The 18,506-nt window shown below is 42.8% G+C and overlaps 1 long non-coding RNA gene across 1 annotated transcript in view; it reads right to left on the reverse strand.

The window, feature by feature from the left end:
- The window catches only part of LOC137602865 (uncharacterized), a 145,756-nt gene extending 128,234 nt beyond the window's left edge, over positions 1 to 17,522 (reverse strand). The window contains exon 1 of the long non-coding RNA XR_011037209.1: positions 17,364 to 17,522. This is a non-coding gene — a long non-coding RNA (uncharacterized lncRNA). The remainder of the gene's footprint in view (positions 1 to 17,363) is intronic.
- Between the last annotated feature and the right edge of the window lie 984 nt (positions 17,523 to 18,506).

Consider the following 18,506-nt stretch of genomic DNA (forward strand, 5'->3'; position numbering starts at 1 on the left):
CGCTCCCCTTTCACTTCCTTTTAGATCCTTAAAAACAAAACATCTTATTTTCAATCTCCTGGAGCGAGCGTGTACTCTGCCATCGGAGCTAATTAGACCCTCATTCCGGGGTGTGGGGGGGTGGGGGCCCGGGCTCTGAATCTATGGCCCGATTCAGGACCGTCACCTCTGGGGCCGTCCTGTGTGAGAACCAGCATTTGAATGTTGTTTTGAAGGGAGTTCAAAGACGACGCTTTTTGTCCACGTTCATCGTGATGAAGAGGCTGAAAGGAGTGAAAGGCGTCGCCATGACGAACTCAGCCATCTGTGAACATCAGCGCTTGTGTATCTCTGCTATAATTAACACATACTCCCATGATGCCATGCTGCAAAGTGTTAAGAAAGTTGAGGATCATGGCCTAACAAAATACGAATTTAATCAAATCTATAATCATTATAAACTTTGCTTTTCTCTACCGGTGAACTCACTGATTGGTTTGTGGTTCATATATTAATTGCATTTAATCATAAATAGATGGATAATTCAATAATCCTGAGGGGAAATTATTTGAAATGATCATAAGAACAGTGTAAGGTCTTAAAAAGTGTTATCTGACAGTCCCAAAAAAAATAAAAAAAAATTATATATATATATTCAGTTAATATTGAAAGTGAAGTCTACTGTAATAACATGTAAAGAAAAAGTAAACTGAATAAATATTAATAATATTAATATTTTCTATATTCAGTTAAGAGTCTGCAGATGTTTGCTCAGATTTAAAAAACACATAACAGATGTCATTATCATCTATATCTTCTGCAAGTCTTTCCATTCAGATTTTGTAAAACTAGGGACAAATTACTTTTATATTAAATTTTAATTTGACAATTTGCATAATTTGTGTTTCTAATTCCTGTTAATGAAGCGCTGTGGGCCCAATCTGGGGTTAAACCACACCAGAGACCTCCCACACGTTGCAGCGACAGGAACAGCTTTTTAATATCCAGGGCGTCTCACAAGCTGATCAAACACACGGCCGATGAAACGCTGCTGAGCAGCGTGTGGTCTAGCAGTAATTCACTTATTAAGTCCTGAGCTGAGAGTCCATTCTCTGTTCAAGCTGTTGCAAAGGAGAATTTATGGCTCAAATTATCTGCACATCTTATTCCAACCTGACTGGTTTGGGTCTGATGCTGCCTGGCGAGGGAGGGGTCGGCTTCAATCTCCTCTATAAGTATATTTATCCATATGGAGCTGTTTAAGGCTGAATGTGTGCCTGACACAGATCACTGCTCAGGCAGTCAGGAATTAGCCTGAGACGTGCAAACAGGTGCACGGCGGCTAGGCTAACACTTTTGACGATGAGGCCGACGTCTAAAAATCTAATCTCAAATTATTTTGTCTTTGCACAACTTTTTCTTTTTTAAACACGATGGATTCGTTCCTCGTGTTTACTTCGCTTTACATTTGCTATACATCTGTTGTTTGTTGAACTCTGAAAGAGGAATTCCTGCGTTATATCAGTTTGATTCTGCAGACGACAGACAAATATCTAAAGAATTGACGTCTCTAAGCAGAAAGTATTTTAATGCATCGCCATCTAGAATCTGCACGCATGTAAAATAAGAAAATATGGGATTAATAATAAAAAAAGATTTTTATTTTAATTCTGGCAATACTAAGAATTTCCCTAGCATGTTATTTAGACGACTCAGCATCCAAAACTGTTTAATTTTTATTAGATTTCCTCTTGAAAAACTTCACAACTTGCCAAGAGAAACATTAAAATTTTATTTTTTTCCGTGAATGTAATCTCTTGTATTCTTTAAACTCTTGCATGCTCACCTCGATGTTTTAAAAGCCACATGTTTTTTTTGTGTGTCTTTTTTAAAGAGCAGATTTTAAAAAGTTGAAAATAAAAACCACAAACACACAACAGCTTCCCAATCATAACGTACAGATGCTGGAGAAATTCCACCCAAATGTAAACTGGCAGCAGAAGAATGCTGCCATTATCCTTTTTATTTACTCTGGGTCTTATCTGTCACGCCAACATCTTTATTCACTTTTGCGCAGCTGCTGATGCTGTTTTTACTGCAGGAATCTCTGCAGGTTCCTCGGGGATTAAGTCAAGTATCACTTTTTCATCCGAAGTGAGAAAGACTGACTCATGGATTTAGATTTTAATCCACAATTACTTGCTTGTCAAACAGCCGTTTTGTAAAATATGCCCCTCCTGCAGAGGGGATGTAGAAAAAGAAGCACTTTTGTACACATACTGTAAGTTGTGTAAGTCTTCAGCATCACAAGTGTGCCATTAAAGCTCACAAGGGGGAGGGAAGTGGATTACAAAACGCATGGAATTCACTATATGTGATTTATTGTGAGCGATTCTGAGGTGGAGGAATGTGGAAGAAATACTGAGGTCAGTGTGTCAGAAATACGTCCAAGTTTAAAGCCAGAGGTTGTTTAGTGAACGATGTGTTATCTCTGCTGTCAGGTTCACGCAGGGCAGGAGGTTAATCCACGCAATGGAGGTTTAAAGACCGCTGTCCAAACATGAGACTCTTAAACTGCTTTTTATCTCCAGGTATCTCTGCACAAACACTCCGAGGCTCGAAGAAACTAAATAAATGTTAAATATGTTTCTGGTTTGGGAGATGTTTCACTGGAAGATTGTCCAGAAAATCCTCCTGATGCCTCAATCAGAATAGGAACCGGAGAGGAGCTTCTTGTCTGGATTGAAATATCCGGTTTAGTTGCCACCAACACAGTCTCCAATCAAAACATCCGCTCTAATCATCATAAACACAGATGAAAATTCATGCAAAATATCCACAAATAAAGCGGGAAATCCTCTCAATATCGTCAGAAATATTAGCTCTAATCCCCCAAAAGCACAGCTGGAAACTCACCCGTTCAAAATATTCACTCCAATCACCACAAACAAGCTGAAAATCCTCTCAATATGTCGTTGGAAATATCCGCTCTAGTGGCCACAAACACAATCGATAACATTTCTAACAGGAGGAGCAGAAATCGTCCAATTCATCCACGATCAACATGTTGGAAACGCTCCCAGGTCCCTGATTCAGACACTTCTGGTGTCAAAAAGATGGTTTATATCATAAGAAACACGATCTACTGTCAAACATGTGACAGAAACATCTGATTTTGTGACGCGACGGCTCATCAGACTTTTACATCAGGGTGTTTTTGGAAGTACAAACCGCCTAGTTTCCAAATGTTTGACCAAAGTCTGTTCTTCAAAACTGGAAATGATGTTTTTCTATTTTCCTCTTCCAACACTCTGCTTCTACCTTCTGTTGTCACTCAAGATTCCCCCCCGACAATGATGGGAGGCGGGGACTCCTCAATAAGTTTTTTTATGGACTTTGAGGGAGGGGCCACACTTGAAATGTAAAATGTAAAAAAACAAAACAAATAAAAAATTAGGCTCAGTAAAGTGTATAAAGAATCTTATGGTGACAATAGAGATATTTTTGAGCTCAGTTGTTTTGTTTGGGTTTTTAATGTAATTTTAATTAATTAATTTCTATTTCTTTGTGATTAATTTTAATGTTAGTTGTATTTAAAAACAATTAAAAATAATAATTTTAATACGTTCTGCTGCAGTGACCTCATTTCCCCCCTGAGATCACCAACGTTTAGATGAGGTTGACCATATCTACAGGTCTGATGAAAATATCAATAATCAAAAATCAAGAAGAATCAAGAATCAATTTGTCATTGTTGAACCCAACAACGAGTTCGGGTGCTGTCCTTTGGTGCCGATACAGATAAAAAACAACAAATACGAGACGGATAAGAATCAAAAAGATTAAAAATTAGATAAAAAATAGATAAAGTATATTCACAGATTTTGTCAAGATCTACATCATGTTGAGTCTTTTGATTCCTTTATTGGACAGTCAGTGTTTCCACCCAACCAGTCAAGGCAGATGACCACCCTACAGAGTCTGGGTCCTGCCCAGAGTTTCTTCCTCAATGAGGGACTTTTTTCCCCTGCCGCCGTCATTTACGCTAGCTCTGGAGGGTTCTGTTGGGTTTTTCTGTCTCTTAAAGCGCTTTGAAATGTCTGATGATGCGATTAAACACTTATAAATAAAGGTTGATTGATTGATAATATTGAAACTATAAAAAAATGTGTAGTACGTAAAATATTGATGCAATTGCGAAAGTTATATACAGTAATATATATATATATATATATATATATATATATATATAAAATGCTCTAAAAATATCTTTATTTTATTTTATTTTTTGAGAGTATTTTTTATCATTCTCCAAGAACTTTATGATCAATCCCTGTAATCCACGTCATGAAGCCCGCTGGAGAATACAACACACAGCTAGCAAATCCATCCACTCACTGATTCTCAAAACTGAACACACATCTGCGTTGTTCAGAAGTATTCTCCTGATCTAGTACAGCCAGCTTACATCATGTGGTTGTTGACTATGCTCAGTGCTGCCTGCTGGTTTCCAGGCTTTACCCTCGTCCTTCCACACAAGGAAGCAATAACTTCCCTGCTGAAGGATTGTGGAGCCTACAGGTGGATGTTGCACCACAGTTGGGGATTTTTTGAACAGCGGGAAACAGAGGTGAGCAGGAATGGCAGCGAGAACATCAGTTTAACTACAACCTTCTGTCAGCAGAACAGAATGCACAGAAACGTCACTGTAAGGAGAATCAAGCCAGATTGAAGCCAGAATTAAACCAGGTTTAAGCCAGAATTAAACCAGATCTAAGCCAGAATTAACCCAGATTCAAGCCAAAATTAGCAGCAGGACGATTACTTGACCCAGAACAATTTCCCTGTGTGGACCTGGACTGGATATTGGCGCTGTCAGCTTGTGATGAAAGAAGTTTGGATGCTGTGTTTGCATCGTTGCTGCTTCTGTGAGAAACCTCAGTGGGAAAAAATAATACTTTCCTCATTAAGAATATTATGTCATCCACTGGATCGGCTAGTAATCACAATAAAAACCCTTTTATGACCTTGTGAGACTAAAATTATTTGCTATAACTATTCTTCAAATAATGACTCTTTCCTCCAAACATCACGACTTCAGGAACCTACAATGTTCTGGTGGCTGTGGATAAACCCAAATAAAATTTAATTAGCTTGGATTTCAGATTGCTAATAACTTTATCAATGTTTCCAATAATAAAATTCCAAAAGAAACAATGAATCCTTAAACAATTTTTTTGTGACAGATTAGCGCAAAACAAAGCAGAACTCTTGGCGGCTCCAGTTATCACTATCAGCATCAGCTTTCAATAGCTTGGACTTGAGTAATTACTCTGGCCTGAATGCAAGACTTTCCAGATAGTCTTTTCTATTTAGTTTCATTATCACCATTTCTTAGTTGTGAAAAAAAGTGAGCACATAAATCCTCTTGACTGGAGGCAGAAAGGCCTTGCTGACTGTTTTCAGCTTCCATTTATAGTGTGACAGCACTTCCTGCTATTGTGAGCCAGGAAAACACAGGCAGGCCTCTTGGCTGCTCTCTGCCTCTCATCCAGCCTGAAACTCCACACAGACCAACAACAAACACACACACACACACACACACACATACTGAACACACTTGGTGGAGAGCCCCTCACCACTAAACAGATTACAGAAAAGGCCTCACGGTGGGACGCGGCTAACAAAGTGCTTTCTCGAGTCGATAAGAACTGATGTTTAACTACTCAGAGTCTCACCAGCAGCCAGAGGTCCTTGACCAGGAACGCTCACAGGAGAGCGTAATTGGGACTGGAAAAGTCTTCAATGGAGAAAACTGCTGGCGTTGGATTCCACCAACAGGCAGCGGTGTCAGAGGAAGTATTTCATTGCTGCACCTCATCAGAGAGCAGCCCTGATTACAGATTTACCCTCCAGGCTTCACTGTTTTTCTGCTTCATTCACGTCTTCCATCCTAAAGATTGGCAACGCCGACTTCTTTTGTCTCTGACACCAAAGTCCTGGAGGTGGGAAAACCATCAAGATGCAGTAAATCATCTCAAACTATCCCTAAATTTGCTGGAGCACATCTCCGAGGATCAGAGTTGTGGTCGATCTATAACCGTAGACGTCTTTTAGCGTCTCTCTCTCCTCTCTAAGTGGAAAGTCGGGCCTCTCAGCTTGGAAATGTGTTTGAGGAGAGGCCGACAGGGGCTGAGGAGTGATGGGACGCAGCAGGACGGGGCGACCCTGAACAGCCTGATCGTGTTGCTGCTAATCTAAAGAGTGATGAAACCAACAGCGATTAATGTACCATCGACTGATTTAACAACTCAATAAACACGTGAAGTTTACATCTCGAAGGCATCTTTACTATTGATCTGCCTTGTGAATGAAACAAAGGGAGGTCATCAAGCCTGTTAGACATGTTAGGTTCTCAAAGCTCTTCCCCAGTGATAGGAGCGATCAATGGCAGCATGGAAAGAAACAGACACGATTGATCGTGATAGCAATACTTGCAAAAACTATTTTGATTTTTTTAAAGGTGATTAATAAAACTTGAGGCTTGCATCTATCATTTCTTTTATGATGTCGCGCCAAATGTTTTGGGGATTTTAATTTTACATGAACTTCTGTTCTTGTTCATTAAGAAATTATAGAAAAGAATAGAATAGTTTAGCGTCCCTTTGTGTTTCGTCTTATACTTTGTGTTGTGCTGCCTGTTGTCTGCCCGTGTTGTACTGCCTGTGTTGTACTGCCTGTGTTGTACTGCCTGTGTTGTACTGCCTGTGTTGTACTGCCTGTGTTGTACTGCCTGTGTTGTACTGCCTGTGTTGTACTGCCTGTGTTGTACTGCCTGTGTTGTACTGCCTGTGTTGTACTGCCTGTGTTGTACTGCCTGTGTTGTACTGCCTGTGTTGTACTGCCTGTGTTGTACTGCCTGTGTTGTACTGCCTGTGTTGTACTGCCTGTGTTGTACTGCCTGTGTTGTACTGCCTGTGTTGTACTGCCTGTGTTGTACTGCCTGTGTTGTACTGCCTGTGTTGTACTGCCTGTGTTGTACTGCCTGTTGACTGTGGGTCTGAGAGGACTGCAATTTCATCTGTGCTGTATATCGTGCATGGTACATTTGATAATAAAGCTGACTTTGAATAGAATAGAATAGAATACCTTTAATGTCATCATACACAAGTGGAAAACGAAGTTCTTTAGAAAACTCTCGTGCAAAAAAGACACTCCAGGTATAAAGTATAAGCTACAAAAACAAAACACAGGTGCAACAACAAGCAATTATTAAAAAATATTCACAATGAGTCAAGATTTGTACAATGTACTGTGCAGTAAAGGGCTCAATAGCAGCAATTGTAAAAAATTGCACAAATTATGATGAATATTTGTCAATATATTTTAAACTTTCATACACCAGCAGTACATAAACAGAAAGTGAAAATGTTACACTGGATTATGTAATCCTGGACTGGAATTGGGCTCGGCCCCTAAATGTGCCACTGTTAATTTAAGGACTGACTGCACAGCAGATGTTTCCTGAGCCTCTGAGCAGGACAACCTGGAAATAACCGACGGAGTTTATTTTCATGCTCCGTTCATTTGCAAATTAGTGTCTCTATGAGTCAAAGACGTCTTTTCCCCATTAAAGTCCAGGAAATACAGATGATGCTCAGTTTATTGGAGAAAGACCAGCAGCAGATGACACAGGACCATAAGATGTAAGACAAAAAGTATCTGTGTCTGCGGCTCAACAGACGAAAACAGTGAAACTACTGCAGGTAGACAGTTTCAGCATTTTAAGATGCCTAAAATGCCTTATTATAGGATGCTCCACGCCCATAACCATCTGTACAGTCCATGCAGCGTGTTTATTTTCAGACCTTCAGATACATTGTGGGACGCCAAGGAGGATTTCTAACACAGCAAAACATCTTTACTATGGTATCACGAAGCCACAGAATGCTGGGATGTCAGGGATGGTCTGCAATTTTGTCTTTGTCAATTCAAAACTGTCAGAATTCACCGCAACAAATGCAAACACGAGTCGCAGCAGAACTCTCACGATTCCACTCTTCCTCTCATTCAAAAGTGTAAAAAAAAACAACCTTTGAATGAAGTTAATGAAAGGGTGGAAGCATTCATATGGAGCATAAAGCCATAACATACCAGATGCTGGTACCAAGTTGGACTTTTCTCACAGATTGTGATGTCACAGAGAAGTTAAAGTTGACCTTTTACCTTTGGGACCACTGTTTAAGGAGATTTAGATCTAAAGAATTTTAAAAAATGGTAAAATGAAGAAAAGCACAAGAGTTATTTTACTATTCAGATAATTGTGACTTCTAGAATATTATAATTTGCTTAGTTTGGAGAAGAGGATTGCAATTGTAGTAAAGATTTTTTTGCTGAAGAGCATCTGTAAGACTTTTGCAGGAAAACCGCTGCCTTTGAGGTCAAAATATTTCAAAAATGCTCATCTGAATGTGAATCAAGTGCAGAAAATAGCCAACATGTCATTATAGCTACAGCACAAGGAGTTCCTCTACTATGTCAATGTTTTGCTTGAAATTATGGCGATGGCCCCAGGCATTGCTAGATCTTCACACTGGTTTGGATCTGCTGTATCCAGGTGAAATCAAACACTTTTAAGAAATTCAAATTTTTCACAGTGGATTCATTTAAGTCTGAAGAATATTGATATTTTAGTAATCAATAACGTCCAAGAAAGTGTCACAGCAGCTTCAGGGTCACGAAATGAACCAACTTGATTTGGTAAAGAGCACAAGTCATTTAATTATTGTTTTACTGATTATTACCAAGATTTTGGGATGCTTAAAATTTTAATTCATAGATAAATAACACCATCGTAATAAGTTTTCGACAGTAGAAATTGCATCTCAATTAATGGGGGCTCAGTTCACCAGTAAACAATTATGTTTACATCCTAAATAAGGCACACAATCTAAATCAGTACATTTAAAAAAGAAAAAATTATCAAAATTCAATAAAATGGTCATCTCACCGGGAGGAAGTGACGTAGGAGGTTAGAGCTGCTCCACCACGTGACAAACAGCTCGTTGCCATCGCCGGGCGATGATGGTTTGAACAGCCCGGTGTATCAGGAGGGGTGCGCTCGATTTGTGGTCACTCTTGTCACAAGCGGGTGGAGTCGCATGAGTCTTTTCCACAGTTGAATTAAAGTTCCGTGTGAATCACGTATTTTTTGAGGTAACTGGTTCATCTGAAGGTTAGGCGACCCCCCCCTCCCAAAGGAACTCCAACGTGTCGTCAGAAGAGTCACGTCGCACCGCCCGCCAGCGCAGTGCCGGTTCACAAACTAATCGCTCTTCTCTTAAACCGCCGCTTCAGGAAGAGAAGAAACGCAGGAACGTTTTATACTTTTATCTCCCTCTCAAAGCGCTAGTTTGACCTAAAAATGGTGTCATGAAAGCATCGAGCTTTAAATCATGTAATTAGTAAAATTAACCAGAGAATCCACCGATTCTGCTCTGCTGTGGTGTCAGGTGTCCTGTGTCTCCGCTCACTTTGGCTCTCCGCATTGATTGCGCGTTGAGTGACGTCATATCCGGCCCGGGATTTGTGCAGTTTACCAGGGTTGATTTGATGGAAACCAGTGGAAACCAGGCTGGATGTGGATGGAATCAGCGCTCTTGTTGGATAAAGGTCATGCGTGCAAAAGCAAAGCCCTTTTTTGGATCAATTAAACGCTTCATTCAGCTCCTTGTTCTGCAAAATTTGCAGCAGTAATGCTGACGCGGGGATCTACTGTCTCCAGCTTTGATTACCAGAATATCTCCATGTCTCTGATGAATTATTTTGTTTTTGCCAGCGAACGTAGCTTTCCATACTTATAGCCAGAGAGTACATGGGAGAACCAGTAAACCCATCACGACCTGTTATATGTACCCTAACTCAAGATAATGGCACGAAGGAGAGGAATTTACTGCTATCTAATAACCTCAGGGCCACCTCCGTTTGCTGAGTCGTAAAAAAAATAAATAAAAAAATCTGAATCTGCAAATGGAAATCCAGGTTTCTGCATCTGTGATCAAATAGCATGTTTACTGACAGCGTTTCACAAACACGGGACTCATGTGAGGGGAAATTCAGTGCCGTAACCCCTTTGAATCATCCCATAAAAATACCTGAACACAGTCCAAGATTGACTTGTTCAAGCGGCGGCTGCAGAGAAGGTATTAATAGGTCCCATAATTGTTGCTGCGAAGACTGCATGGCTTTCTGTCTCCTTCACCGTCCGTGCCCTGCTGCCAATTCCCAATAAATCTATTTTCCAAATGGTTCAAAAAGGGCCGTCTCCCCACTTCGCCTCACCGTCCCTGAAGACAGTTTTTAAGTTTCAGCGTGTACTTTATATCTCAAAGAGCTGAAACCAAAAAAGATGCAGGGTCCAAAGAAAGCAGATTGTGAGAACGGAATATGAACCAGGTGCAGAGTTTGGAGGAGCTTCACAAGAGTCTTACCACCGAATTTAATCTCCTGGAAATATTCAGGGGAAAACCTTCTTCTTAGGCGACCTGCTGAACTCGGCTCTCGAGGCCGTTTGACATACATGTTAGTACGGTAGGACGTAATCACATCAATCCTACGGCTGCATGTGTGTGCAAATTATGTCAAATCAGCCTCTGAACACGACACGACGTGTGTGTCCGGTTGTTTAGAGGCTTACAAACCTGTAAGGAGAACTGAGCCTTACAGAAATCTAATTTTAGTGTTTATTCCAACGTGACAGAATAAAATTTGAAATGATACCCTTTGTGTTTTTGATTTTGAGAATTTTTAGAGGAGGATTCAGGGGTTAAACATCAGAGGTGGATAACACAGTTTGGGGTTTTAGGTGTCCATAAATGTTAAAAAAAAAAAAAAAAAAAGTTTAATTAACAAATAAGAATCACAAATATTTAAGTTTTATGATAAAGCACAAAATGTATTCAGTAAGATAAGTTTTATATTTACTTATAATTATTATCAAGTTTGGTCAACCTGAAGCAAAATTTAGATTTAAATGAGAATAATGACAAAAAAACCAGACTCAGATTAAACAGAAATTGAGTTTTAAAATAAGTAAAATAGCCGGAAAATATAAAAGTGTGAAAAAAAACAATTTACTTTTAAGTGATCATTGATCAAAATCTACATGGCGTCAGTAGCTGTTTGTTTTCTGGTGGTTTTAAGCTGCGTTCACCGGCTTTGCTCTTATTCTGGATGCAAATTTGGGACGGAGGCAGAAGCAGAGAGCCTGGTTCTGTGTGGTCACAGCCTCCAGGTTCTCTCATAAATGTCTGGGAAATAAAAGTCACTTCATTTTATTCTGTCTCTTCTCGTACATCCGGCGCTCCGTTTCCCTGCAGGATTCCGATGACCTCCACCTCGGCGCCGTCAGACGTCCTGACGCGGCCGTTTTGCCGGAGCTCATCAGATACTCCACGTGTTGAAGTCCATCGAGCGAATCCCATCCTGCATCCTGATTGTGTTTACAGTTCATCCCCGTTTCGACTCGCCCTGACTCTGATTACGACGTCATCCCGCGAAGTAAGTTTGATTTACGGTTTTGCTGAGCTGTTGCGGATGAAAAGTATCCAGTTGCAGGACTTACAAGAGCCTGAATCCTCCTTTCAAACTGTAAAACCTGGTATTATGGAGCCGTGGAGAGGAAGGAGGAGGAGGAGGGTGCTTTTTTTCTTCTTCTTTTATTCTGGATGTCATTTTATAGATCTTTCCAAAAAGCTTCTTCGCTCTTGGAGTTTAGAGGAGTGAGCTTTACCAGCTGGAGATATAAAAGGACCTGCGTGGGCCTGGAGCCAATCAGAGGTGAGCTAATTGAGGGTGAATCTGGGTGGTACAGCGAACAGAGAGCGTGTTTGGCATGAATTCTCTTGAAGAACCCGAATACAAGCCAGCATTATCATCCAGAGCGCAGATAAGACTCAGAAACCCAACCCTGAAGAGGCGTCTGCTTACATTGGCAGACGGAGTCGGGGGGGGGGGGTTCAGCGGCGGGTCAGCCACGATTGGCCCTTTCTTTATTTTAAGGCTCCATCATCCACTAATTTCATTTTTTAATTAAAAGCGTATTTTTTTTTATTCTGTTTTTGACTTTTAATTAATAATTTTGAGCTACTTCTTGATTTACTCAACTAGATTTTTCAACGTCACGACTGAATTCACTAGTAAATCTCTAAAAGTGCATTACTGAACCATCAGACGGTGAATTTTGAAACTTTATAGTGATCTAATTTGTCCAGTTTGGAGTCAAACTCATTCTACATAATAAATGAGGAAACAAATGAACATAAAGTCATCATAGTTTTCCTCTTTACTGTCATTTCCTGCCAGAAAGACGAGCTGGTCGACACAAAGCGACCCGTCTGCTCTAATCTGCTGCGACAGAAAATGGAAATCAGGGTTCTTTCCCTTCGCAGCTTGGATGGAAATTACAATAAAGTCATCTTTTGGAATTTTAATGGCCAAATGACATCAACAGTGACCAAGGAAAACATTCGAGCTCGAGAGGAGCTATAGCTTATTATTGTAACCTTCTGTGCCTTAAACCGGCTATTTGAAATTGGAATTAGATGAAACGGCGCGTGTAATAAAAGCTAAACTTAAAACCGCAGGAGAACAAAAGATGTCTCAAAGTCGTGAAGGCTGAACCTCAAACCCGACGGGCGTTTTGGGGTTTTTTTTTAACCCTGCAGGAAAGACGTCTTCATGTTTCCATCTTTAAAGCTCATTATAATCACCGGTCAGACGGGACGGAGCTCCAGCCAATCAGAGCAGCAGACAGGCAGACGGCGGATCCTGTCCATTAAGGGTTAATGGAGCAAAGGAGTGGTCCAGATATTGTTTCTGGAGAAACCCGGCTCGTCTGTTCAAACATCATATTTCAGGAGACGCTGGGAAAGAACCGTCTCCTGGCCGCCATGTTTCTGTATCCCAGCGTGACGTCATCCCCTTTACGAGGCCTGGAAAACAAAAAGCCGTTGAGGCGGATGTGTCAAACTAATTCTGGTGGCCGCGTTTCAGCGTTTCCTTCGTTGTGGTCTTCAAGTGGCGAAAAACCAGATGATGTATTTCATGGCTAAACCAGAACGACGTGGAGTTCGTAGCTCCAAAATAACACGAGAACAGGAAGTGGTGTCTTATTTTTACGAATAAATCAAAATTCAAAGGCCATCCCAGCTCATGTTGGGTCAGGGTATGTCCTGGACACATCCTATTAGAATCCACACCAACTTGGAGACACCAGTTGACCTGTTTTAGGGCTAAACCCAATACCTTCTTGGTCTGAGGAGACCTCATGGAGTCCCATATTCCACCAAAACCGTAATAAGTTCAGAAACTTGTGTTTTACACACAGATTAAGACTCAAAAGCAGAATTTTAACAAATTCGATGACATCAGGTTCGATGACATCAGGACTGTCTTGAGGTTCTGATGGAAACCCGGGGGGGTGGGGGTCTTGTGCAAAAGTTGAACTCAAGCAGGAAGAAAAAACCTCCAGAAAACAGCGAAGATGAAATTATGTAAAAATAGCAACAATGTGGAAGCAATTTATGCTAATTAGATCTTTATTTATAGTCCAATAATTGGGTGCATTTGAATTGTTGATGATGTTTCTTATTATTTCTCTCCCCCTTCGTTCCCCCATCTCTCCACCCAACCCCCCCCCCACCCCCCAGCAATGATCAAAGCTCCTGCTCTGGAGAAGATGTTAATGGTGCGTGTCTGACGTCTCCGTCCTGAGGAGCCGAGATCTCCAGCCAAAGAAAAACACCCCGTTTCAGGTCTGCGTGGACACAATTAGAAGAATTAATGCCCTGCTTTCCCCCGGCCGTGCTCCCGTTTAACCCCCCCCAGAATGAGGGGCCCGGACCTCCACCGCCTCTGGAGCTACGACTCCTATTACCTCAGATCAACCCGGATTCGGTAGCGCCGCCGCGCAACATGATGAACTGTGCGATAAATGCTGGCACGCACAACTCGCCATTGGAGAAACAACGTTTTCGTCGATCACACGCAACTCATCCTTCAAAAAATATCCCCACCCCCCCCCGGAATAGAACCCACGGAAATGATCAGCCAGAAACGGGGAAGAAAACCATTCCTTCCCTTCCTTTTTGGGGGTTCCTTTCGCCCGAGGCATGGCTTTAACAGTCCTTCTCCCTCCTGAATGTGAATGAGCCAAAACGGTGCAGTCCAGAGGAAACAAGGTGCATTATGTAGGTGGGAGGTAACCGCGCCATTGAGGGACAATTAGCATGAAGCCCAGACCTTTGGAAACAGCGTGGAGGTTGCCGAGAGTGGGCCTGACGGAATGAAAAGATTAAGACTTGAGAAAAGATAGCAGGGCATGGGAAAATCCAAAGGGAACCGGGCGACCCAAGTCGCCAACAACGAGGCTTTGGACGTGTTTCTTTCTCTTTTTTTTTTTTTTTGGGGGGGGGGGTTGAAAATTAATGTGGTCCATGCATTCCTCCATGCATTTGTTTGTACGTGATATTTGTTCCCCCCCCCCCTACAAAGACCAGGGCGGACTATTCAGACGCTAAATTCCACCAGGTGTTTGGATCCGTTACGAAACGTTTGTCATGACTCGATGCAAGCCTCCATGTTTTTAATGAGCCGTCCATTCAGATGCTGCTGGTTCTCTTTGGGGGTTCTTGGTGGGGGCTGATAAATCCAATCTGTGCGCTTTCTGTAGCATAAAAATGGGCGCGGCTCCATCCCCTTCGCTGCCAACTCCAAATCAGCCAGTTTGGAGTTTCGGAAACTAGATTCTGTTGTGGGTTGTGACGTTTAGCCTTGTGCCGTTTCCTTCCAGCCATCACAGCCAATCAGCGTCCGGCGTTTGCGCCTGGGATCCGGCTAACGAGAGGCAACAAAAAGGTCAAGGGAAAGGGGGGTGGGGGAGGTGGAGTGTTTACAGCGTTTTGCGCACACACACACACACACCTGCGTGAGAACGAGGGTTTGCACATGTGCTGCTCGCACGTCGGCGCTCGGCGTGGAGACGGGAACGCGTTTGAGTTTCATCAACATCACAACAGGCAGGCTGCAGAGAAATATGTGGTAATTACACGTCGAGCAGCTGTTTCTGAGTCCGTTAATGCGCCGCCTCCACCAGACGCCAGCGGCGTTGGGTTTAGCGAGCGCCGCAGAATAACTGGAACAAGACGAAGAATACTTCACAACGACAAGAAAGAAAGTCATCTTCTCGTTTAGAGCGGTCTCACACCTGCAAGTCCAAACTGAGGGCCCAACCTATCGTTCTCCATTCTCTCCTCTGAGCAGAAAACTATCCAGACTTTGACTTTTCATTGACATTTCGATTTCGTCATCTATCAAACGTCTCATCTTTTCCTCTCCCGCGGCCCGTTTTTTAACGTCTTCCATTTGTTTTTCTTCTTCTCTTGTTTATTGGTGATTTAACTTCCTGTTCAAACTAGGATTTGAAGTGCGTTCACACTGGAAATGAACCCGAAACACGGTTCAGTTCGATGCGGATCGAGACCGCCTTTCTTGACTCGATGTTTTAACTCCTGGATCGTTCTTTTTGTGGTTTTGGACTGACCAACAACAGGCGTCCATTTAATTTAGAGTTGTTGACAATTTTCTAGATGTTATCTTCAATTTCAGAAGCAAAGTTTGAGTCAAATCTTTCCAGGAATAATCCTGATTGCAATCAGGGTAATCAGACACAATCATACAATTTGGTTCTAGACGTCAGGCTCCAGAACTTTAAGGTAGGTCGTTTAAACGGTGAACCGTCCCCCCAACATGGAGACTTCTGGGACTCTTTTGCGTGGATTGGGTTCTGGTTTTGTGTTTTGGACCCAACTCGTGTGATTTAATCGCTGGCCGTTGTTTATTTACGCAGCGTTTCAGTGCGAAAGCCGCAGATGGTGAGTGATTGGGAGCAGACTCCTCCTGAAGATGCTTGGACGGAGTTGTGGTTCAGCTGAACTCGGCTTGAAGAGCTGCAGCCACAAACATTAAAACCCCGACAAACACCGGACCAGAACCTGCACGTGTTCCTGTTAAGACTCTGACGCAGGTCGACTAATGATCTTCAGGCAATTTCAGAACATTAAAAAAAGGACGGATCCAGAATCTTTCCTTGTTTTCTGAATAAAATATTCAGTTTTTCATTCCATCGGGGCTCCAGAACCGATCTCCAGAACCCGCCCAGCTGTGTTTCGGTTTCCGGCGTGTTGCTAAAGCGTGAGAACAGGTGGAGGAAACCTCTCAGGTTTAGAAGCATCTCCTGCATTAGGAAACACAACTCTGGAACTGCTGACGCGGCAGGAGGATGATCAGAACCAGATGTTACCTCCAACGACCCCCCAACAGCACCAGGGCGCTCGGACGGGGGGGCCTGACGAAGGCCTGTTCAGCATCCGTCATACACACCCACCGATGTTCTCCAGTGGGCAGCGGCTTAATCCAGGCCCCTTGATGCTGGATTAACAACCCCAGTGTTAGATTGAGGAGGAAGAAAGGCACATTCCAAGGACAGGAGAGCCATAGTCTTCATCACACACATCTATCTCTCTTTCAGCTCCGACTTGAAGCTTTCCTGCGTGTTGAAAGCCATCGGCCGGCGGCTTTAAAGAGCACTTATCAGAGCCGAGCGTCGCAGCTTTGATGCAGAAGTGAAAAGCAAAGACGGAGCGATGACTTAGAGACGTCACCGTTGTTTCACACGGACGCCTGCAGATGGCTTTTCCATCAGAGCAATATTAAGAGTCTGTAAATGAAGAGAGTGGTCTGGTCTGGAAGGAGGACGCGTGAGACAAGGTGACTCTTTGTGTGCCTGACATCAAAGCCGCGAGGCTTAAATGTCTATGACGGCTTAAGAAACGAATTCTGTCACTGCTATCAGTGAGCTTTTAAAGTATATTATATATGGAATGAAGAAGAAGATTCAGTTTGACATCCTGGTCACATCACATGATAAATATGCACAAGAAATAGAGCCAAACAATTTGATTTAATCCCAACACATCGGTGTGAATGTGTGAAGGTCCAGTGTTAAAAGTTGAAAAATAAGAGTTTTGGACTATTTAAGAAAGAAAACAAAGTGTTGATTCCGTGGACAACACCCTACTGCATTTCCATGTTTCTACGGGAGCCTCGACTGGACAAACCACTTCCTGCCTTCCCCAAGTCCTCTAACATTTTTAACTGGAGGCAAAATGTTGTTGGACCAGATAATAAAACTAAAAATTTTTAACAAAACGCATCATTTTGAAGTACAAAAACAGATTTTTATACATGAGATGTAAGAAATAACCCCAGACGTTACAGACCAGCCTCTAAACCCCGGTGATAAAGTCAATAAAGTCACGATTTACCACAGATACATCCAGTTTTAGAAGAAAACGTGTCTTTCAGGCTTCGATGACGCTCGTAGTCCGTTTGATCCGCGTTTACACCCACCGTCGATTCAAAAGCCACTTCGCACCAGAGAAACTCTCTCTTTGTTCCAGGAGTGAATAACAAGTCGTTTAAGTCGAACCGAGGGAGGAGCAGCAGCTGTTCACCGACGCCGAGGCGCTGAATAATCAATCTTTATAAATGAGGACGTGTGAGGAAGAGCGGGTGCCACGTCCCTGAGTCAACACCGGGGAGAGAGTCTTGAGTCAACACAGAAATCAGCTTAATGGGAATCATGTTTTGATGACACTGGCAGATTGGACGAGGTGAAAACAAGCTACATGGGAAAAGGCTTTCGCGTCGACGCCGTCGTTCAAGACGAATTTGACGCTTTCTGCCTGCGAAACGCATCAAAAACACGACTCGGTTCCGTTTGTGATCTCACCGAGACTCTTTGCTCCTGGAGTCATTACGAAACACGGACGGCGCACAGCTCAGCCAAACCCCCACGTGCCCATTTAAGTCAACGGGAATAACGAATGTTATATTTTAATAAGGGGGGCCGTGTCCCGTAATGTAACGTACAATGTTCGCACTTTTAATATACACCGCAATTAATCCTGAAACACATCATAAGCCTCTCTGCCAGTCGGTCTAGTCCAGCAGCCGTCTGGATTATGTCCAAAAACAGCACTTACGGAAAAAAAAGACCCCCCCCCTTAAAAAAACCCCAGGAAGACAGATTCATGTCAGTCCTCATGAGTGTTTTACATCCCACCTCCCTCCAGAACAATGTGGCCTTTGTGCCGACAGCCAGTCCAGGTCGCCCCCCGGGCAATGAGTCTCGCTCCTGAAGGTGCCCCCGTTGGGTCACGCCAGAGGAGATGCTGCGTGGTCCATTTGCTTTCACCCCCCCCCCCCCCTTACCCTAGCTATACCTCCCATGTTCTCATTATCATTACCAGTGTTTGTTTTATCCCAGCGTCAGCATGCCGCACATTTCCCAAAGACGCTCCGGTCAACACGACCCGGGACCCGAGTAAATTACCCAGACTTGGGGTGTCACTCTTCGCCGGCTCCCTGGGTTTTCTCTTGTGGCCCCCCCACCCCCACCCCCTCGA

This window comes from Antennarius striatus, chromosome 10, assembly GCF_040054535.1.
Source record: "Antennarius striatus isolate MH-2024 chromosome 10, ASM4005453v1, whole genome shotgun sequence".
In the NCBI taxonomy this organism is placed as follows: Eukaryota; Metazoa; Chordata; class Actinopteri; order Lophiiformes; family Antennariidae; genus Antennarius; species Antennarius striatus.